Source organism: Pseudopipra pipra, chromosome 9 (assembly GCF_036250125.1).
Source record: "Pseudopipra pipra isolate bDixPip1 chromosome 9, bDixPip1.hap1, whole genome shotgun sequence".
Taxonomy (NCBI): domain Eukaryota; kingdom Metazoa; phylum Chordata; class Aves; order Passeriformes; family Pipridae; genus Pseudopipra; species Pseudopipra pipra.
Genome location: NC_087557.1, coordinates 13,945,846 through 13,957,442, shown reverse-complemented (window position 1 = coordinate 13,957,442; position 11,597 = coordinate 13,945,846). Strand labels below are relative to the sequence as shown.

The 11,597-nt window shown below is 39.0% G+C and overlaps 1 protein-coding gene across 1 annotated transcript in view; it reads left to right on the top strand.

Annotated features, from left to right (window-relative positions):
* Positions 1–136: 136 nt before the first annotated feature.
* The window catches only part of TLCD4 (TLC domain containing 4), a 40,438-nt gene continuing 28,977 nt past the window's right edge, over positions 137–11,597 (top strand). The window contains exon 1 of the mRNA XM_064664721.1: positions 137–263. The gene's annotated coding sequence lies outside the window, so the exon portion shown is untranslated. The remainder of the gene's footprint in view (positions 264–11,597) is intronic.

Genomic DNA, 11,597 nt, shown 5'->3' with positions numbered 1-11,597 from the left:
TGCCGGGTGTGCTCCGCGCTCCTGCGAGCGCGGTCCCGGAGCTCCGAACTCCTCCGTGCGGGAGCGCGACCGCGAGTGTGGGCAAGAGCTGGCGCTCCCAGGGCCCTGCAGGGGCTGCGGTCTGCTAGAGGAGGTCGAACTGCCCTAATTCACCTGTAAACCGAGACATGCGTGCCGCAGCATGTGTCTGTCATGTGGCTCCTCTGGCACGTACAGATCCCTGCATCAATTTGCCCGCGTCCGCAGGCATAACACCGACCCAGGTACGTATGCTTGCATGCAGTTGTAATTTTCTATAATGCATAAAATGAAGGATATTAACACTTCAGTGCCTGTCGTGACTCTTGTTTTCATTCATTCCAATACTTTAGCTTTTTATTTCAGTAAGAAGCGTGGAGCAACAGATCAGCACTCTTTTTGTCCCTGTCAGCATCCGCTCTTTGTTGGGAGATAGCGATGATTCAGCCACCGGACTAATCTCAGATGAGATATCTGTTTGCTAGAAAGAGTAAGATATTGCATTTTATGATTAGGAAAGAGTTTGTTCATCACTGTTCTTAAATTATTGCCAGGGAGCAAGGCCATCCTTTTGGCTGATGAATCAGGAGTAATGAACTCTGGAACTTCATGGAGCGGTTTGACACCAGTGCTTTATAGGCTGAGTTGTCACACATATGAAGCGTGACAGCTGTGCACTTGTACCTCAAGTGCACAAACACAATAGATCAAACACATTGCAATTCTGCATCTGCCTGCCATGGTTTCGAGGGCTGTTTTTTCCCTTCTTATTCGTTCTAAGCAAATTGGACTTTTTGTATCCCTACTGGCCTTGGAAGCTGAATGTTTCTCATTTTTAACAAAAATATGCCAGTTGTGGGTTCCAGTGGTCATTGTGTAACATGCAATTAAATGATACGTGTTCTAGCTATCCTTTGTCATCTCAGGATCTGAAGTGAATCTTTCTGATTCATGCCTTGTAGTTCTATAGATTATGTTTTTTTTCTTTACATCAGTGTAACATATAATTTTGCAGTTGTTTTAAGCAGAGACTATTAAAAACAATATTACCATGGTAAGCTTGTCTTCCACCCAAATGAGTAACCTCACAAACAATATTTCACTGCCTAATCGTTGTTGACATTTTGGAGCAACAAGGTTTTAATTAATAGTTCTGTTGATGATGCATGAATTTTAAAAATTCATTTTGATTTCCACTTAATTAGCTACATAAAACTAATAAGTAGGGACAATAGAGATGGATGTCTCTCAATGACAGAAGAGGAAGAAAGTACCACAGTCCCTTTCAGGACATAAACTACTATGTTAAAATAAGCCAGTAAGTTCTATAGACAATTTAAGTATTAATTTTGACTGTGGTGATCTTTTCCCCGCTTGTACTTTCTTCAGTGAAAATAATGTCATTGATGTAGAATTTAGCCCAGGTTGCCACACTGGCTGTAGCTAGCAAATGTTTTATTTAAGTTGTTTTTTCAAGATTTTTCAAGATCTTTCCTTTGCTCTTATTTTTTCCCTACCATAAATGTTAAAGAACTGCTTTTTATTAGGCATTTTATTCCAAGAAACAATCCTGGAAACAGTGGCAAGGAGTGACAAAAACCTTCAACTTCTTATCTCCTTTTCATGTTATTTCTTCTGTATGTACATACTTCTCCTTCCAATGCAAAATTCTTCTGTAAAGCTATTTGGTGAAATAAAAGAGAAACTGACCTAAAACCAGTAAAGTTGGAAGTTTCTGTTTGGTTGTTTTTGTTTTTGGGGGTTTTATTTGCTATGTAAGTTATTTAAAAACAAGAGGAAAAAATAAGAATGATACATGCAGGGAAATACCTGTTCCTTGGAGTAGAAAATTGAGGATCTGAGAAATCCTTGGATGTAAAGCAAAGTTGCTGACATTCAAGGAGTCTAAAAAGCTAATCAGTGAGTTTGCCTCATAAATTCCTACAACAAGTGCTTGAAGTCATCTAACTCATTGTTAATGCTGCTAGAGTAAGGGATTTAGCTTTCAAGTGGTAAACACAGAAGATTGCAAGGCTTGAGGGGAGAGTCAGAGTTTGGTAAGACAGGTTAAAATAACTAAAGGCTGAAGCAACAATCTGCAACCTAGTTGGAATAAGGGTTTGTGGATTTTTTTTCCTTTGGTGAAAATTGAGCAGAGCTCATGAAGATCCCACTTGCAGCATAACACTGCTAATTATGCCTTTTCTCAGTAGGACATAGGTGTATTTGTGTTTTTTCATCACGGCAACTCCCTGCTCGCTTGATATGATGTTCTTGGACATGGTAGACTTGAGTCTGAAGCTGTAACAGTCACAAGAATCAAGCAGTTGCTCCTACTCCTTCAGCTGTGCCATGTGCTCCATGATTGATCTTGATCCATGAAGTGCCTTGAGAATTCTTCATCTCAGCATCAGATATCCATGTGAAAGTTCATGTGAAAAGCAGTGACTCTCCCAAAGTTTAGTACAACATGGTCACGTTAGCTAAGTAACGTGAAGCAGGTGAAGTATAGGACTACTGTGAGGAAGGCAGGGACTAGTGCTGGATCCTGCTCTCCAGTCTGCAGATCAACAATACTACAAGTGAGTGTGTGACCTGCACGTTTGGGAGGAAGCAGTGTACTTGGTCTGAAAAGTCATTTGTCAGAAGGTGATGCAAGTGCAGTAATTACAGAGGCTGCCTCTGGTACCTCTGCTACTGTTGCATGAAGTTAGCTTTGAACTTCTTTACTGAAGGAGAAATAAACTACACTTACTCTAAATACTTGATCACTGTTGTTCAACTCTGAAGCTCTTAAATAGGAAAAAATAGGTGTAGTATTTTTTCCATGTACTGCTTGTGAGACAGTGTTCCAAAGAAAAACCTGCTGCTACCCTTTTAATATTAGAAATGCAAGCTGCATCTGGAAGACTCTAAGAGTAACATTATCATGAGTGTTGTAAAAACTTTTGTGTTTGGGAAGGAAAGGGATTTTTAATTAAATCAGTGGACTAGACCATTTGGAATTAGCTGAGTGACATGATGAAGCAGGCAGCTGATAAATATATGACCTACTGGCTGATCTCACTTGAAGGCAGAATTAGGATGTTATCACAGCCAATCTGGCAAAATTTGTCCCTTTTAGCAGCAGGTACTTTCAATTACTTTGGGCCCAATGCAGTTTCACTTTTGTATGAGTCATCAGAATTATACGAATGTAATCTTAGAACTCCTGATTTGTATTTGTAATCAATAACAGCTGTAATATTTATGTTAATGTTGGAGTTAGTGCTGTGCTTCTTGGTATGGCACTTGTATATAAATTGTAAATTATGTCTCATTTAGACACAAAGATACAGCACTTGCAAACACTTGATCCAATGCTTTTGCTAAATAGTCAAAAAAGTGGAACCAAATTCTCCAAATCATGAGACTTATTCCATACTAAAAATCCTAAAAAAAAATTATTTTTTTTCCCCATTCACATTCACTTTAATTTTCAGTGACAGACAGCAAAGTGGTTGTGAGTTTACAATAACTCAATACATAAGGTATCCTTCCCTCCTACTATTTAAACATTTCCCTCTTGTTGGCAATGTTGTTTTCTGCATACAGTCTTTGGAAGTGGGGGAGGAGGTTGTTTTTAAAAATTTGTTTGGGTCTAAATACCATGTGTGAATTTAGAATCAAAGTACCAATTTTTAGGGAAAATGTTTTCTCTAATAGGCATGAGCCATGGTGCTAGCAGATGTTTCTTTAACCTGCTACATCTGAGAGCATGTCTGGAGGGCTGGTGAGTGTGGCTTTGATGACACAAGGTTTGGTAACAGTTTGGGTGCATTCTGAGGGTGCTTTTATGAAGCAAGAATTTTAGCAGTAGACAGAACCAAAATTACATAATGCCACTTGTTGTAATTACTGGGTAGCATGTTCAGGGAGCAGTTCCTGTAACATAATATAAAATAATGCTCTTCTGTCTATTCAAAACCATGACAATATTCACTGGTGCTTTTTGACTGGGGTTTTCCTGAGCTTTCCACATAAGCATTTGTAAGGAGGATGAGGAGAAATGGACATTTGTTTAGCCTTTCCTGGATTCCTGCTGTCAGAAAACTGGCCGTTGCTTTTGCAGGGAGGTAGCCTGGTCTCATCTATCAGCTTGTTTCTGTGCACAGCTCTTCCTCTCAGATTGAAAACCAGGTAGTTGTGAGGCTGGTGCTGCTGTCACAGGTCATGTTCTGGATTTCAGTGCTCAGCCCTCAGGATTCTTAGGTTTGAGAAAAGGGTGTCTTGCCCTTCTGTGCTCTCTGCATCCTCTCTTTCTGAGCATACAAAATGCAGCAGAACTGACACCCTCCAATGTAAGGACAGGTTCTTGAGTTAAAAGTGAGGACAGTTCTCTGAGCTGTTTAGGTTTCTAAAGGTCTAGCATTGAATTAATGACATGCTGGAGCCAGAAGGGGCTGGTCATATTAAAAGAGAAGATGAGATGTGTTCTGTTTTTGTTCCTCACTGTCTTTCATTTTCTTTTCCTCCCATTTTTCTTCTGTCTTTTCTGTATGCAGTTGTGTTTAAAAATACGTCTTTTATTGACCATTGTTTTGCGAATGCTGCCAGATATGGCTGTAGGTTTGGGGATTTAACCAAGTTCTATAAAAGTCAATTGAATGTAATGACTCCACTAGCTCTCAATGATGATAAATTGAATTCTTTGTAGAGTTTGCAAGTGCTGCCAAAGGTTTCTCATTTATTTATTTTAATTTCTGTATGTTTGTGTATAATTCTTGCAACACAAAATACTAAAATTTTGAAATGTGAAGGTCCTTCTATTGCTTCCATCTCTTAATTAAAAATATGTAAGATGTCAAGCACAGCAAACCCTGTTAAGAAAAAGCTGACACAGTTAAAAGTCCAGCTATGGCCAATATAACTTGCCTTCTGCACTGTACTTTAACAGTCTTTAATTATGTGATAACATAAAATTTAAAACCAGATGCCCCTCACTTACATTTTTTTCATCAACCACAGGTGATGTGTAACACTGTTCTCTCTGTGTTTGACAGTACAAGAAAAGAATGTCCCTGCCTATATTACAGTTTTAATGAATGTCAGAAAATTATAAATCATTTGCATTAGTTACTGTGAATTTAATGCATTGTTAAGGTATCAAGAGAGTTAGCTGGTCGATTCCCGTGGCTGTGAATTAAACAGTGATAATGAGACAATTAGTTATGATATTAATTATTTTGCTGAGTTGTGATTAATATATTACTGAAAAGAAAAAAAAATATTACATATGTGGAAACACGAGTTTTTATGACAGCTTCCAATTTACTACCACTGATCAAAGTCAAATAAATAATAGAAATGATTTCCAAAGAGGGATCTTAAAAGTGATTTTATACTCTTTTTAGAACACTTTGAAGAAAAAAATATGTTGTTTTCTTGATTGTACCTTTTTATTTGAGGACTGGTACAATTGTAAACACAAGCAATTCTTAAGTAGCTAATAGTCAAGCCAAGAGCTTTCAAAAGTCTTGATTTTTTATATTTTTTTTTTATTCAATAGGTGAACTGTTTGTAAGGTATACTGCGATCACCTTTAAAGAGTACTGTACATGCAAAGAGAAAAAAAAGTTTGTTCAAAGTGAAACTGAAGAGTTACTGCCTTGTGTTCGTTACCTTCTCCTTTTGTGATGTATTTTTGTAATTAGGAATCAGATAATGAGAAGCTTTGATTCCTCTAACTTCCACAGTGGTGATGGGGGGAAGAAGTACAGTGTTCCCATCCAGATTATTTATTTCTTGTTACAACATAAAGGAGTTCTTTAGGACAGATGCTATGCAAAAGTCGGATGAAATGACTGTCCCTGTTTTAAGACCTATTGGAATATGCATTTTTTTAAAAGAAAGAATAATTGAATAATTACACAAGGTTTAGAGCATTACCTGCTCCAGCACCTGGCTTCCAGTATTTTTCCCTAGGATAACTTGACACAGAAGAGTTTGTTTGGTGCCCATTTGGCCTGTATACATGAGCATCAAATTTGTTGAATTCTGAACACCATGGACTTGCTGCATGATGTGTCTGGCACACCCAGTGAGTCAGAGAAGTCCAGTCCAACACTTAGTGTTGGGGTACAGTGTGTCCAGAACACACCTGACTTGTGCACTGCAGAACATGGCATTAGACTAGAACATCTTGGTCTGCATATGTGCAGGTACTGCTGCTCAAGATACCTTGAATCGTAAACTTTCCACTTCCAGCAGTGAGATTCCTGTTTCCAATGGGGCGTCATTTCCACATAGAAAAAGAGGACATTGCCAGAGGCACTCCAGATGTATAATGTCCCTTATTCAGCAAATCAAATGAACAGGTGCTGAAATGTTGGCTCTTCAAGCAGTCCCAGTAGAGTTATCACAGAAAAATGTCTATGTTTACAACAAAATAAAAGTAAGTGGGAAACACTGAAAAAAAAAACCCCAAACACAACCAAGACATTCTAATTTGTGTATATCACAAAGCAATTTTTCTGCAATTTGTTTAGTTAGACAGTATGTTTGATGCAATTTACAAGGTGACTTTTCAAACCCACTTAAAACATTTGCATTTTTATGGTGGAATTCTTTCACCTTAGCATTTTTTTCATATATATGCAATTAGCATATCATATATATCACAAATACAAGTAGGATTATTTTTGTATTTTCCTTATTTTTAGTTATTCTTGGTTTTATATTCAGTATTTTTCTAGCATTTGTAGATAGCTGAGTAAGTCAATCAGAGTGAGTGTTACTCATCAGCAAAAATGTATGGTGTTGAATAGTGTAATTGGAAGTAGAAACCTAAACAAAATTCCCCACTTGATTTGAAAGGCAAGCTTTATTTCTGCATTTTAGCACCGATGTATTTAATGTAGTTTCTTCTCTTTTTGTATGTTTCTTACCAGGATTGTTGTCTTAAATCTTAGGTTTGAAAGTTGACTCTATTGAGCATGATCTTCCTATTATTGAGTACTATATTTGAGAACTATATGGAAGACAATTTCTTGTTTCCTTAGTCAGGTTTTTTTTGATGGATTTCAACAGCACTTAGACATGTATAAAGTGAGTGTGCACCAGATTTTATTGTTTCCTTGTGCTGCCAAGTAATTTTCCTTCCCTTTTTCCTCAAGGCTTTCACGGATCAACAGAAGAATCAAAAATCCCTAAAAATGATAGAAATTTTTTTGCCAAAATCTTAAAAATTGACAAAACACTCAGAGGAAATTATGTTGTCTGAAGAAGGTACTTTACCTTTTCAGGCTAGTATATCTGCCATTAAAATACCCTTGTAAACCATTCTTTCCACGCTGTGGTGTGTGCTGAAAGAGGCACAGTTAAATGGTGTGCAGCTGCTATGGCATGTGCCAAAGTTTAGACTGAGCTAAGCGAGGCTTAGAAGCTTCTTTGGCATACAGATGAGTGATACTATCCCAACCATGCACTCTGTCTTTTTACCTGAAAATCTGATGCTATCACATAAAATAACAAGTATCAACAAGCACTGTTTTGTTCTCTACTGGAATTATGCTGATTTTAATTATCAGTCAGAACATTAAAAAACAGATAGCTTTTTGACCCTTTGCATGTTGAATTGTTGGGAAATAATTTGTTTGGTTTTTGCACTGCTTGGCACCAATTTCATGCTTTTCAATTGTATGCCATTACAAAGTACATCTTCTTCCATTTTCTGCTGTTCTGACATCATCAAGTCACTACCCAGTTCTACAGTGCTCTTGTTGCTAAGAGCCTCAGCTCACAAGGCAAAGGGAAATATGTGCATGTGAAGAAAAGAATCTGGTATTATTTCAAGCTTCTTCCTGCTGTTCCTGGTGTGCTCCATGTTAGAGGTTAGGGAACCAAGAAGTTACTCTCTGGTTTAAGCTTTTGGGAATGAAATGCTTTCTAGACCCTCAGTTTGTAGATCCCAAAGATGCAGCCAGGTGCAACTTTGTTTACTAAAGAGCCAAGGACACATTTAACAAAGCTGCAGTACTGCCTCCTTTATACTCCTGTGTGCAGGAACATCAGAGGAAAGAAAATGCATGGAGGAATGTGAGGTGGACAGTAAAGGAAGCTAGGGAAGGAAGAAAATAAAGTGACAGAAAAGGAAAAGGTGATAAGAAAGAAGAAAGAAGCTATAAAGTGGAAGACAAGAAAAAGAGGAGACAGAATGACCTGGAAAAGAAAAAAAAGAGATGGTGTTCCTGTGAGTTCTGTGGATCATACTTGGCACATCTGTCTTAATGTGGTTTGATGTTTTGTCATAATGCTGACATGGTGCATCAGTGTAGTGGTTTGTAATGCAGCATATTAAACTCACAATGTGCTGTTTTACAGGTCCTCAATAGCTTCTGGAGGGTTATAATCAGGATAATAATACCAATAGAGTAATGCTGCAGGTGAGGTGTAAATAGATGAAAGAGACAGCATGTGATGAGAGAGATAAATGGAGAAGACAAAAACTGAAAGAAAACTGAAGAAGGGACAGGAAGAGGTTCGTGAACAGACAGCTTTCCAGAAACAAGCCTTTGTTCTATTACGGACAGTAAGTACTACTGGCAGAAATGCTGTCTCCAGTGGGGAGGTGACAGGAGCTAGGAAAGCTAAACTCACTGACCTCAGATGAAAAACTGAGGGTGGAAGTATAAATCATACTTAGAGGAAGTATACTAAAGCAGGGAAAAGTGAAGGTACATTACTACCTAGAAATGTGATAGCATGTGTTACAGTGACCTGTGCCGGAAGGGTAAGACACACATTCTGTAGCACTCGATCTGAGTAGGTGTAACACACAAAACTCACAAAACGTGTCTGCTGTTTGGAAAATGAAGATAACGTTTTTCCTCCGAGGAAGCATACAGCTCAGCAACTGTTAACTGGGTACCTGCAGGGTGTTTAAAAAAAAAAAGGACAAGGCACACAGATTTGGGGGGGGGGGGGTGTTTCTATGCAATTTTTTTTTTTTGAGAATTTTTTTGTTTTAGAAATGGAGTAATTTTTTTTCCTTTCAATTCACCATTTTTCTTCTACTTTTCAGCTTTTTTTGATTAAAACCAAATTCAGATCCTCTCTTTTCAGTCTCCTCTTTTCAGTCTTGGGCTTTCTGAATTAAATGCTGCAATATTAGCTGCCTGCAGTTCCTGTGATTGGACTCCATGGGTGGCCTGAGTAATTTTCAGACAATGGAGCTGGTTCTTTTCTCACTCACATCAGTGTAACTCATTGGCTTCAGTGAAGTTACTCTTGATTCACAATGTTGTGAAAGAAGAATTGTGCTTGCTCTTTCATGTGTTCTTTAATCTCCATGATATTTTTGCTTACATGTATAATTGATTTTCTGGGAATATCTCCTGCTGCTGACAGGTAGACCTAGGAACTTCCTGAGACAGAAATAAATGAAAGCATTTCTTAATCCACTGCTTCTACAACACTGTGTTATATAATTTCTTTCATAAAGTGCTCAGGTTTTAAACATTCATTAAGACTCTGTTCTTCCTACAATGGGTAAGTTCAGACAGAAAGGTTAGTTATGTCCTGTGTAAGTTTAAAACCACAACTGAAATAATTTTCAAATGCTCTAAAAGTATTTTCCTTTCTCACATATATCTCACTTTTCAGTACAGCAACCACGATAAAGGCTTCCTTCTTGGTAAAAGGAGGCTCAGCTCTGGGAAAGCACGGCTCTGAAATTGCAGGCATGCTTTGGAAAGGTTACTGTGTATTTTTCTATTCATGGTCACATCTCCCTTGCAGACTTTAGTGGGAGCAGTCATCTGACAATAAGTTTTTACCATATCTGAAGTGCCACTCTGGAAGTAATTCCAGGAGAAGGGTATGGAACAGGTGTGTACACCTTGGCTGAGGACGGATTACTGCAGACTTTGACTTACTTATGTTGGGCTGCCTTCCCTTTACCACCCTGTGATAGCAAACCCCGTCCATTTTATCCAAATTTGTTCCTCATTTATGGATTTACTGGGTCTAATTGACATGAAGCTGAAAATCATCAATCTAACCAAGATGTTTAATTGTAATAAAAGCGTAGATGAAAAGAAGAGCCCAATTTTTCTCTTACATAGTGTAAATAAGATGATTCAGCTGATGCCAATAGAATTATGCTGCTGCCCACAAGTGCTACTGTGATGCCTCCCTGTCCTTCTTACTTTTTCTATGGTCTTTCAGCATATATGCCCCTGTTGACATGGAATATAATGTTATTTTTTGCCCTATGTTGCTAAATCTCTGTTCTGCAACTCACCTTAGCAAGCCCATTGCTCATACTTTCCTTTCATGCTGGGGCTGAAGCTTGTCTTCAGAAGTTGCAGTTGTTACTGGGGAAGTTCTTGACAGTTGTCATTTGGCAGAGGTGACTTTGGTTTGCAGCAGCTGGAAAGTGGTGGCTGTACATCACAAGGGAGGGAGGAAGACGTGTATTAGTTGTGAAAGCCAAACTGTGGCCACTGTATAGCAGCCACGTGGCTGTGGTACTGCTCTGGTGACTTTTTGTCCCACCCTTTGGCTACTCTCTTTCTGATGCAGAAAAAGGTGTACCAGTTGCATCATGCAAGTACAGTAAGCCTGATACTTTTAGAACTTGCTGGAAATGCTCAAAGTAATTGTGTGGTATGTTCATGCAACACTTTGTAGGAGTGGTAGAGTACTCTGTTGGTTTTGCTGGAATTACATTGCATATGCAATATGGGCCTAGTGTGTTTCCTCTGAGATTGCTGGACATGGGACCTCCAAGGTGAGGCTGCTGCATGTATGCAATAACATGATATGAGATTAGTAGATACCAAGAATCCCAGATATACAGACAGCTCTCAAAATCTTCCTGAAGAACACTTCTCATTGGAAGAGAGGGCAGACAACCAATCTAAGGCAACCTGGATTTATGGTAGCTGTATCTAACCATGTCTACAGGCCTTCCTGCTACTACAATGCCTTCATGCCCCCCTAGCCAGTTCTCTTTGATCTGCAAATTTTGTTTATCAAAAGTCTGAGAGATACTCTGCTGTAGGCTTATGTGGAAGAGCAGTCAGCTCTGGAATCCTCAGTGCACCACCATTCTCAGCTTTACAGTTGGCAGCTTTCAACCCAGCACGTGTTGTTGGGCTGTTGAAAGAGGGCATTGCCTCTGGTCATGATCTGCTGCATGCTCAACAACGTGCTGATGGCAGGCCAAGGAGAGAGCAGTGAGGCAGGTCAAACTTGTTTCTTTCACCCACGCAGCACTGGGCCGAAGGAATTGTTTGCTAGGCTGTGAGCTACACAGGCCTGATTACGGAGGTTTGGGGAGAGTCTGGTTTGTCTTCTCCCAGATGCTTCCTAACCTGTTAAGTGCGGGTAGTTTTGAGGCTTAGAGCTCTGATAGGTGGTCTCTGGCAGAGTTATCTGTTCAGTTCAAGACATTACCATTCTGAACTGTCTGTTTTAGCCAACTGCTAGCTAGGTATTACCACACTCTTATGATGGGAGATTCCAGGTTATAGGCTGGCATGTTAAAATCTACCCACTTTCATTGCTCTCCTAGAATGGTCATGACCTCAGGCAGT